This window comes from Erithacus rubecula (genome assembly GCF_903797595.1).
Source record: "Erithacus rubecula genome assembly, chromosome: 2".
Taxonomy (NCBI): domain Eukaryota; kingdom Metazoa; phylum Chordata; class Aves; order Passeriformes; family Muscicapidae; genus Erithacus; species Erithacus rubecula.
In genome coordinates, this window is record NC_136685.1 from 63090970 (window position 1) to 63102547 (window position 11578).

An 11578-nucleotide genomic window follows, 5' to 3' on the forward strand; every position below is an offset into this window, starting at 1 on the left:
GAGGAGAATGAATTTCTGTGGCTTGGACTTCCTTTCTCATACCTCAGCTGAGACTTGTCTGGTCATTCAGGGAACAGTCTGCTTCTCTAATGCTTAGATGGGTATACTTGCTCATGATTCCCACCTGACAATAATCATTCTCATGAACTGCTGTTTAAGGTAAACAGGCAAGTTTTAATAATACAATTTGACTAGTACCACTGACCCACAAACCAGAAGATCTTTGAGGATTAACTGGGTGAACCCTGGAGGGTTTATTTTTTACTAGCTTAAATCCAAAATGACTGAAGCTTCACTCTGGTTACTCATAAATGGAAAATTAATATTCGTGTCTGGTCTACTATTGTTCTGTACACGACACTGTCAGTGAAGCCAACAGGAGAGTGAAGTGCAAATTAATTCTTGAGGCAGTGTGATTTGTGTCTTTCCCTTCATCTGAAGTAAAGTCTCCATCAAATGCCAAGGCAGTTTCTGAGGTGTGCAAACAATCTCCTGTGAGTGGCTGTATGTGAAATAAACCACATTTATTCCTAAGGGTGTGGGTAGTGCAATTTGTTTGCTGTCACTTCCTACGAAATGTGAATTATTTAAGCACTTTCTAATTTCAAATTTGAACTATCACAGTCACTTTTCACTGATGGGTATTTATGTCTGGAAAGTCTTTCAACATGGAGATAGAGAGCAGGAAAACAAATTTCGAGTGTTTCCGAAATGTATTTGCAAGTACATTTACTAATGCGTGAGTGTTTAGCAGTATGTAAAAATAAACAGCTAAGATCTGCCCACAAAGCCACATATGCAATTTGCACTGCACAGCTTTGACAGCAGGATGTTTCCAAACACAGAGACCTCAAAAGAAGTTTTTTGCAGCTCTTGAGCTTGTGCTTTCAACCTAGGCCCCATCAAGAAGTGTGATACTTACTTTAATGCCTTTATGGTTGTATTTTTTCAAGCAAAGCCTTTCCTCTTTAACAAGGTGCTTTGTCATTTAAAAAGAGGCTATTAAATAGCCTGGAGACTTGAAGTAGCATAGTAATCATAGTAATACCTTTTTTAAAGCTTTTTTGAGTTGATATTTTAGAACATCTGGAAGATTGATTGTAAAAGAAGCTGCTTGATAAGCTAATGAATTTGGGGATTCTGTGTTGTTTGACCCTGTTCTGTCTTTAGCCAAAGAAGGATCTTTTGGTAGGAAGATCTACTCTATGGGGTCAGATGTTTCAATGTCAGCAGCTTCCTAGTTTCAACCATTAAAGCTGCAGTGGGTGGTTGCTCTAGTTGTTTAGTGGGAATTCTTGATCCTCTGACTCAGGTGCCAGGATATAAATACCTTCAGAATCACAGTATGGTTAGGGTTGGAAGAGTCCTCTGGAGGCCATCTAGTCCAGCCCCCTGCCAAAGCAGATTCACCCAGAGTAGGTTTCACTGAATTGCATCCAAGCAGGTTTAGAGTATTTCCAAAGGAGATTCCACACCCTAAAAAAGTCAATGAAATTTTAATCCTGCCAAATTGGACTCCCTTGGTTGATTGTAGACCTAGGTGGAAGAGTGTGATTGTTAGAGGAACTAAGCATCACAGTAGTGGTCTTTTAAACAAAATAAACCCCAAATATTCAGTGCCATTCATATGTACATGATACAATTTTCTGGGATACAATATTGTCCCTTCAATGCAGGAGCTGCTTTCATGGGGAAGGGCTGTTTTCAGCCATCTAGGTCTCTCCTGCAGCTTCACAGGGTTTCATCCTGTGTGATCCATCCTCTATGAGAGGATGAACCAGTCTGAAGGGACAATTGTCCATGATGTGGAGTTGCATTTTCATTATGGATGGCAGCTAGTCTAGACAGGACTTTAAGACTGAATTGTTCCTAAAGCTGTCTACAGCATAGGCATAGACAACCTGATGGAGCTGTGTCTGATTTGGAGTAGTGGAAAGAGATGGGGCCTCTGACACCACATTTGAAGGAGTTGTGTGAATGGCTGAGTTTTACATAGCAGTGTCAGAAGACCTTTCTGAGCTCATGGCAGGTTTGACTTGGAAGCTGCAGTGCTCAGGAGGATCATTGCACCCTCTGGGCTTACTAGTCCAAAACTGTGTTTTAGAAGAGGGAGAGTGCCCCATTAAACAAGTAAAATAACAGTGACATATCACCTTCACTGGATGTAATTCCCTTTGGCACTAGTAAGTTCTTTGTATAGCCACACTTCAGCAATTTTTATCTGTTAGTATTTTTATTTTTTCCATATGTTTGGGAATGTTCTTTGTAGACAATCTTGCCATACTGTATGACCTCTGGTTTTAGTGATTCCAAGTTATGTCATTTGTTTTAGGAGTAAAAGTGAAAATCTAGCTAGTATTGCCATGGGTGATGAATTCAGAAGACTTAGAAAGATGCAGTCACCCACTATTGCTTTTAATTTCTTTTCATTTTTCCTTTACAAAAACTGGTGGTGTGACAAATGTCACTTCAGTGTTTTATCCGAGGGGGAAAGGAGCCGAAGGTCAAGTCATGGAACTATTGAAATGTTTGAACTTGTCATGCAGGGCTGCAAGGCGAACCAAGGATGAAAATATCATATACGTGCTCCTGCCTGCTGCACAACACCATAGCTTATTTCTGGCTTTGGCAGTTTCATGATAGGTGAGAAGAAGAGTCAGGACTAACAGGAGTGCACTTGGAATTCATTCATCACCCAGCAAACTATAAACCATTCGTGCCTCAAAACATCTGGCTGTAGTTTTTACCAAAGCTTGCTGGCAGGGAGGCATGGTAGTTCCCAGCCCTTCAGACTGATAGCAGTGTGTTCATTAGTTATACAGGAGCATCTGGCTGGGCTGTGCACACATGTGCTAATCCAGAAGAGTACTGTGGCAAGGGAATGACGTGTGCATGAATATATTCAAGTTGTTTTGAATTACAGGAGACTTCAGTTTTAATCTCAAGACATTGATAAGAGTTCAGCTTCAAACACTGTCACATTTTTTGCTTTAAAAGCATGATGGTGATTTTCAGTAGGTTTCATAGAACTTTCTTGTTTCTGATGAACCACTTAGTTGGAGTTGCTTTCATGTTGGCTGTTAACTTGTGTTTAATAGCATCATAAGAGACCATGTGAGTGGGAAATGAAGTTGAATTTATTACTTCTGGCCATTCTGCCATAATTAGTACAATTCTGATAAAAAAATGGCAAATTATAAGGTGTGTATACGCTTCTCTAAAACAAAAAGCCAATTAATGCACTAAACTGCTCGCTCAGGAACAAAAGCTGAACAAGAAGAGGAAGGAACAGCTCTACCAGCTCTATAAGGTCATGTATAGGAGCTATCTCCTTTAAAAGAGGGCTCTGCCACCTGTATATACAAACCAATATATCATATATTCCAGAGGCACAGGACAGCTTGTCCTGCAGCCAAAGCAGGACTCTCTGCTACTTAGAGGACTTGTTGTGGAACACTAACTTTTTTTGCAGGCAGACTCATTTGAAGTCATTTGAGGTCAACCTGCTCCACGAAGATGTGGAGCTACAGGTGGCCCAGGGCAGCTTGCACAAGTGTAGCTATACTGACCTCATTTTCCAGCACTGCAAATCAATGCACTTCTTGCAAAAGTTGTGGGGCTTTTTTTCAGAACTATTGTTCGCAAGGAGGTACTAACAGTCTCTGAGAATTAATTCCTAATCAAATATTATTTTAGTCATACAAGGGGTACACCCAGGAACAGGAACAATGAAAGTAAGATAATGGGGCTTTATTGACTCTCCCAATTGTACTTATGGTTCAGAACTGTTACCAGCAATGCTGTTCACATCCAAACTGGGGAGGTTTATTTGTACATATTAGTGTGAATTACTAGGATGACAAAGGACATACTAGAACATATGGTAGGATTTGAGCTCAGGTTTGAAAGGAATTTTACTCAGTGAGCTTGAAAGATTTCTGTTTCTTTGTCCCTAGTATTTGCACATTTTACAAGAATAAATGTCCATATTTGCTTATATTTCTGTCTGTAATATATAGAATAATATATATTTAGATGGAATACCTTTAAATATTATATTTCTATATTGTACATGGTTATATGCAATTTCTATGTATTATATAAAAATAAAATTATTTTCTTGCCAGTAAGAAATTATTTTCTTACTCTTATATGGAACAAACTTCTATGTATATCAAGAAGTATAAGTTTTGGTGACCAGATGCAAAGACAAGTAACCACTGTGGCTGTTTCAAAGAATGTCTAATACACTGTTACCTCTTCATGACAAAACTGACAGATGCATCACAAGGAGATAAATCAGAGGCAGTTTTAGTGTGACAATGAAAGACACAGGGTTGTCAGTGTGGTCCTAAAAGGAAGAATTCTAGTAGGATTTAACCAAGATAGCAATATTACAATGAATGCTCATATTTAGAAGTATATGGGCAAAATGATATACAGTAGCAATTTATTTTCAAGTTTGTAAAGCATTGTACAATTTGCCTTTCACAGTAATGTCCTTGATTCCATTTTTTTTTTCTAAGCAGGCTGATTAGGCTGAGACTCTCTGCACAGAGAAGATAGGTTATTCCTTCATATTAATTGCTTGTGCCTGCAATGACAGGTTAAATCTGGCATGGTGCACACTCCCTTTTTCCAAGGACAAAGCCTTCCCTCTCCCCTGGCCCTATATATAGAGATCAAGTTCTAGCGAATGATGCTGGGGAACTCCAGTGAGCAATGCTGCTGAATCTCTCAGCATCTTGGCTGGAATGGGGAAGGGAATTCCCCAAGTGCTCAGTCGTCTGGGGAAAGATCTTAATATGCATGTCATTGCCTTGATTCAGTTCTGCAAAAATAGTGAATTTCAAAAGCAAGATTATGAATTAAAGAAGAACTTTCACCATCCATAATAAAACAGATCAGGATTCAGAAATCCTACCCCTTTCACACCCTTGCAACATACCCAGAACTGAACATCCAGGTCAGCTGCACAGACGAAAATAAAAACTTGCTTCACTGATTGGGCTCTCAGCCCATAACTCCCTCCCATCACAGCTGTGCATAGAAGTTACTGGGGCTGTAGCTATTCCTCCTGCTTCATAAACACACGTGCTGGTGGCTTGGGAATGTCCCAGTTAAAGATATTTGCAATATGAAAGAAAGAGATCTGCAGAAGGATTAATTAGGCAGAACTTCAATTTCTTGTCTGGAAGCAGGAGACTGAATATTTTTAGATTTATGGACCTTAGACCTCACAAGTGCTAACAACTGCAAAAGGCTGAGGAAGACAACTTGCTGTATGATAATCTATAAAATCATTGTCACTTTCTTCCAAAACCCCAAAAAAACTGCATGGTGAAAATCTACCCTATTCCACAAAGAGAAGATGGAATCAGATACTGCAAATAGATGCTGATGTTATAAGGCTGCACATTTTGAAGAAGATAAAAGTTCAGCAGTGCATTTTTAAGGGTTTTGTTATCCTCCCCTATCAGTTTTATTCATATGGATGAGTAAATGCAAAACTGCTATAGTTTATAGTAAGACACAAAAGGAAATTCAGGTCACTTTAACACAACCACTACTGGCTTACCCCCTGTGAAGAAGTCAAGGCTCACTCTGCAGATACATCTTGAGGAATCTTTGTTTCTCACATGAGCAATAATCAGTATGGAATATGACCTGCCCCTTATGGTACCATGATTACCTTTTCTTCATATTTAGATGAAGCTAGATTAGGTCCTCCTAGGAAAAATAAAATAAATCAGATGCCCTTCAAAAGTGATGGCATTGGTTTGACAAGGTTTTGAATCGCAAGGTGAACTAAGCAGTGGTTTAACAGGATCACGTTCCTAAAATTTTGGGGGTTTTGTCTTTTTAGTGGCAGTCATGCTGTTGTGTAGACTTAGATAACAAGGTCTGAAGCAATAACTGACATTTATATCTGGAAGCAGAGTGAACCCTAGTACTGTTTTTCTCATGCTTTGTTTGTTGAGTACATTTTCAATCTTGTGACTTTCAGACTTAGCATCTGTTTTGGAATCCATTTCCAAAATGTCACAGTGATTTCTGCTTTGATTTCTTCCCTTGTTTAATGTCAGAGTGGTGACTTTCAGCTATATCTTTAAAGAGATAAACTAGTTCATAAAACCTTGTTGCCATGAGGCAGCTGCCATTAATGAGTAAGCCTCTACCACCTAAAACCTATCAGGTATATATTGTATTTTGTGTCATGGTATCTCAAGCACTAGGAATATGATATAATATTTTCTCCTCTGATCTACAAAGTATTCTCCCCCTGGGCTTTGAATAATAAATCTTCTGCTGTTATCATCACTGCAGCATAAAACAATCTGTTCTTCTGGGATATTATAGTGCTCCCATCAGAGAACTCCTGTTTCAAGACCCCATAATTCATTAGCTGAATGCTTGTAAATGTCATCTAGTTATAACTCCTGTGAGCAAGTACTATCATGTGCTTTCTGGCACTACCTGCCTTGTCTGCTCAGACAGAGACAGATTCTTTACTGTGTGTTTTCCTTCGGGACTACAAGTGTGTCATTTGAGCTGTAAACTACCATCACTAGAGAGCTTTTGCTGTGCACATCACTGGACAGGCTGCTCTAGAAATAATATAAAGTATCAGTCAAATAATGTAGACAAAACACAAATTGATTTTAATGGGATCTTTGCCTCTTTAATCATGGTTAGTTTGCTCTCTAGCTGCAATAGTAAAGTTAAAGTAAAAACGTGTGCTGATTGCTCCTTAGTTTCATTTCTGCCAAGTCATTGCACAGGCTTGCTGCAAGAATTATTATTCTTGTAAAGGGGATGCTAAAACCCCATGGTTGAACACTCTGCTCTGGGCTAAGTATCAGCTAAATGATGGCTGGGATTCAGAAGCTACCATGTAAGAAACCTTCTCTCTTGGCCCAGTGAAATGGAACTTCATCTTTATCCTCACACCACACTTGCAAAACTTATGGGCTTGCAAGCAGCTCCTGTGGCACATCTACATTCTACAATCCAAAAAAATGGAATTGCAAGAGATACCAACAAATCTGAACCCCTGGATCATAAACATTCCATTCATTAGTATAGACAGAGTTTCATCCTTGGCAACTTTTGGGCAACTATGTAAAATAAAAGCTGTGATGCAGTTAGATCCACTAAACTTTCAGACTGTGGAACTGTCAGACATTGAAATGATTTAACTAAACAGCAGAATCCACTGACTAGATTTGATATTCATGCAATCCACAAAATAACCTAACTGTGAACTGAAGGAATCAAAATCACATTGTGAAAAGCAGTGAGAATTTGCTAAATTTCAATAATAAAGTGGTTACTTATGTAGAAGACCCTGTAGAAAAAGGTACTAACTTCATTTGTCTATTAGACGTCTCAATTTCCACTTAATTTTCAAATAATAATTTTACATTTTTACACTAATTTTAAAACATCTTTAATTTTTCCAGATTTGTCAGAGGAGAGAAAAAGTGAAGGACTGCAGGAAAAAAAGATAAATTTCTTTTGTCTGTGTTTTCTTCTGTGAGAGTTTGAATAAAATCAAAAACCAAACGCAAAGAATTCCTGGGGTGGAGTCACAAAATCTTTTTTCTAAGGAAGAGGAGGTGTCTAAAGTAAACAGTGTATTGGATGTCATACAACCACTTATCTCAGGTGTGTTTTCACAACATTTCCCCTTGCCCATGCCTGTTGTTTGCCTGGGGCTCAGAGATGCCTCCCAGGCTTCCCCTTTGAGGCTGGGCAGCCAAGGGGGCTGCCTCAGGGGCTGGAGCAGGTAACCTGTCTGCTGTCACTCCTGAGATGGATGTGATTTAATGCTAGGAGTGAACAAAGACCTCAAAAGTATTTTAATGCTTTTTCCAAAAGCTCTTAGACGGATTTGGATTTGAGTTTTTAATGAAATATGCAAACAGGTAGTATACTTGGAGTAGGACAGGGAAGAGTGACTCTGTTATTGTAAATAAATTTGCCTCAATGAGGTTTTTCATTGGCTGAAATGTTCAGTGACACTTATTTCTTTTTATTTATTTCAAGCTTTTACATGTGTTAGTTTTCCTGCACACTGTAAAATTTAAAATTGTCCCATAGAGTGAAAGCTGTAATGATCATTTTGTTGAAAGATTTCACTTGAAATTGCAAGACAAACAAACCTAAAACTACTGGCATACCTGTTTTTGGATTAATTCCAGAAGTGTGTGAGCGCTCCCACCAAAAATTGCATGAAGAGTTACATGCACCCAGCTGCAGGCCCTGAGGGGAAGGACATACATTGTGAAGAGTCCTGCTGGGGGGCAGCTTCTGCTGACTTGCCCATTTGGCTCACAGTCAGTAACCTGCCTCTGCACAGTGGTCCAAATTAAAACATGATGCTACAAGAAATACTTGCTTGGTATGGGATCTTGGCTAGCCAGAGCTCTCAGCTGAGCTGGGAAACCTGCAGAGATGAGGATTTAGAGAGGAAGATGTGGGGAGCAGCTGGGAGACAGCAGTCAGTGATATCTTAACCTGGATCAAGAGCAGCTGATGGTTTGTCAGACCAAAGCCCATGTACCTGTCCCTGCAGTATGCAGCATCAGCTATTGCTCATCCCTGGCATGTCATTCCATTTATTGCTGGCAGATGAACACATTAGCTCGGTCTTTCTGCTCAGATTATCATCAGCAAAAAGGTAATATATTTAAATTATTGTCAGTCTTCATTTTAGTAATGCACAGAGATGAACTGCATACTCCTCACAGAAGGATGTGTTTTGTGCAGGTTTACAGAGGTATCACAATGCAAATCTACATTTACTTAACAAGTTTTCTTTCCCACCTGCATTAGCCAGTGACTATTTCAATGCTTTCTTAAATTGTGTAGTAAAATTACATGGGAACTTAAACAAATATGAAATTATGCATGACTTTATGGTCAGACTGTACCTGTTGTTCAGCTAATGATATTGCAGCAGAATTGATCAATATAGAGGATTTTTCCTCTGTGGCAGATTTCTGCTTTGATTTTCCTTTTGACCTGAATTGAAAGGATAACTTAAATTTTTTTATTCTTTTGTTCCCCATGAAGTAAGAATTCAAGAAATTATTATTTTAAAATTTTGGGCAGCTCTTTTTGAATACTTAATCTCATAAAGTAAAGATCTTAGTTTGAAATAGCTTCAACCTCATTCATAACCTATTAAGTCCAAATGAAGCACATTGGTTTCCCTCAAATCATCAATTTTTTCCATTATTTTCTTATAAAAGTCAATATATTCCTGTGAAAAATTATTCAATTTCATTGCATATTTTTAAAAAAATGCAGTTCAGAAAAATTTCAGTCAACCCTAGATTCAAATTGTTTAATTATTGAATAGGAATAGAAGCCTTTCTTCTGTAAAGGAGTACTGGACAGCAAGGGAAGGTTCTTTTGTTGGTGTAGACCAACAGTTTTATGTGGGAATTATTAAATGTCCTGGAACCTGATGGAGACAGACACAATTTTGTGATGATTATAAATCCTTAGCTTCAAAGCTATTGTTTGTGCCTGCATCTAATTGGTGATTGTGACAAACTCAGAAGTGGGAAGTTACTGTTGGGTGAAAATTTTTGTAGTATTAACTGACTCAGACTTTCAATTGAGTTTACATCTTTTTAAATATGATAGTTCTTTCTAATCAATTCCTTCATATTCACTGTGGAAGGAGGCTTAATGTAACACATTTCAGTTAAGCAACTAGTTTTGTCTAAAAGGGAGAAGAGACTTGGCTGAAATATTTTTTAATATTTTTACCAACACAAAAGGTGCCAACTCTCTAATTTAAAATAATACTTTTTTTAGAAATCTAGATTTCACTGAAAGTTAGAATGATTTAATAACCTGCAGGTTACAAAAATACTTTCACTTCAAGCAGATTTTTGTGGGGTTTGTTTTGGTTTTGGCTTTTTTGTTTTTTCCCAGTCCTTTCATCTTACTTTGAGAAAAAGAAATCCACTGAAATGGATCAGCCTTTGAAATTTGGATGCCCCAGGTCTGGAGACAGGCTGCTGAGGACAGAAAAGCTGTGGGAGCACAGGGCCAGTGTTTGCAGTCCATGTCCAGGGAGGGTGGATGAGTGAACCAGAGCAAATATACACTGAGGAAGCACCAAGTATGGACACAGGAGAGCAAAGCTGAGGTCTTCTGTGCAATCTCCTTCTCAAAAGTAGGAGAGCCAGGCAGAGAGCTCCAGAGACAAGAGAAAAAACAACCTGGGAGAAAATGAACCACAAAAGTACTGAAGATGCTGTTTGGCCTGACTCATGGCAGCAAGAATGCCTCTTCCCTTGGTCAGCTGCAGCAGGTGTGTCAGATGAGGCTTTGTGTTTCTCAAGCCTCCCATTCTCTGTGATCTCTCTTGACCAAAAGCCATGCATTACATTCCAGCTAGGTGAGGATACAACCTTTCTGGTGGCATCCTTTATGTGTAATACTCATGAAATGCTTTTTCTTGTGAGCTGTTTACTTTCCATCCCCATCTGACTGCCTCTGTCATTTTGGGGAAACAACAAAGAGTGCCTTTCCACCAACTCAGGATAGGAAAGTCAAAGGCTCAAAACCTGATGCAAGCCACATCACTCCATCACTCATTATATTAATCTAAAGCATGACCTAACTGTGCAATGGAACTTTCCTATGAAAAGAGAAAACTTTGGAAACCAGAATGCAGCATGAATAGAGAAGTATAAACAGGAGTCAAGAGAAGAACCCAAGGCTTACATCTTGGGGTGGTCACAGTGGTGGTTGTCACTGTGACAGAAAGGGCACAGAATCCCATGGCAGAGCTTTGTGTCATTCATAATCTTCTCTGCTATCTATTGCCATTTCAGCACTTGGGCCTCAGAGAAAATATGGTAGTCATTGTCCTTCAAAAGTTATTTTATTTAATTCACTCTTAATGAGAATATTTATATTAAAACCCCCTGTGCTAACAGCTGAAATTATTCCCTTGTTACATCATTAAGCCTCTTCCCTGGATTAAATGTTGATGTTTATGGAGTATCAATGAGAGCTCTCTTTTGCTCACAGTTGGACTTCATGATCTTGAAGGTCTTTTCCAACTTAAATGATTCTGTGGTTGTGAAGCACAGTAGTGGCTTTTTGGTGTCAGTCTGTCTTCCAGCCTTCACCTCAGAAGTATTTAGGAAAAAAAAATCACTTTGATGGATTGAGCCTGGCTGACATCAGGTGCCCAGAAAAACCACTCTATCCTTTCCCTACTCAGATGGACAGGGAGAGAAAATGGAGCACAAGCTCACGGGTTGAGATAAGGACAGGCAGAGCTCACTCACCCATTGCCATCACAAGCAAAACAGACTTGACTTGGGGGATATTAATTGAATTTATTATCAATAAAAATCAGAGTAGAAGTGATAAATAAACCCAATTCTTAAAATTACCTTTCTCCCACCCCTCCCTTCTTTCCATGTTCAACTTCATTTCTGATGTCTCTACCTCCTGCCCTGTGCTGCACAGGGAAAAGTGGAGTGGGCTTTGCAGTCAGTTCATCACACATTGCCTCTCCTTCCTGCTCAGGGGAAGGACTTCT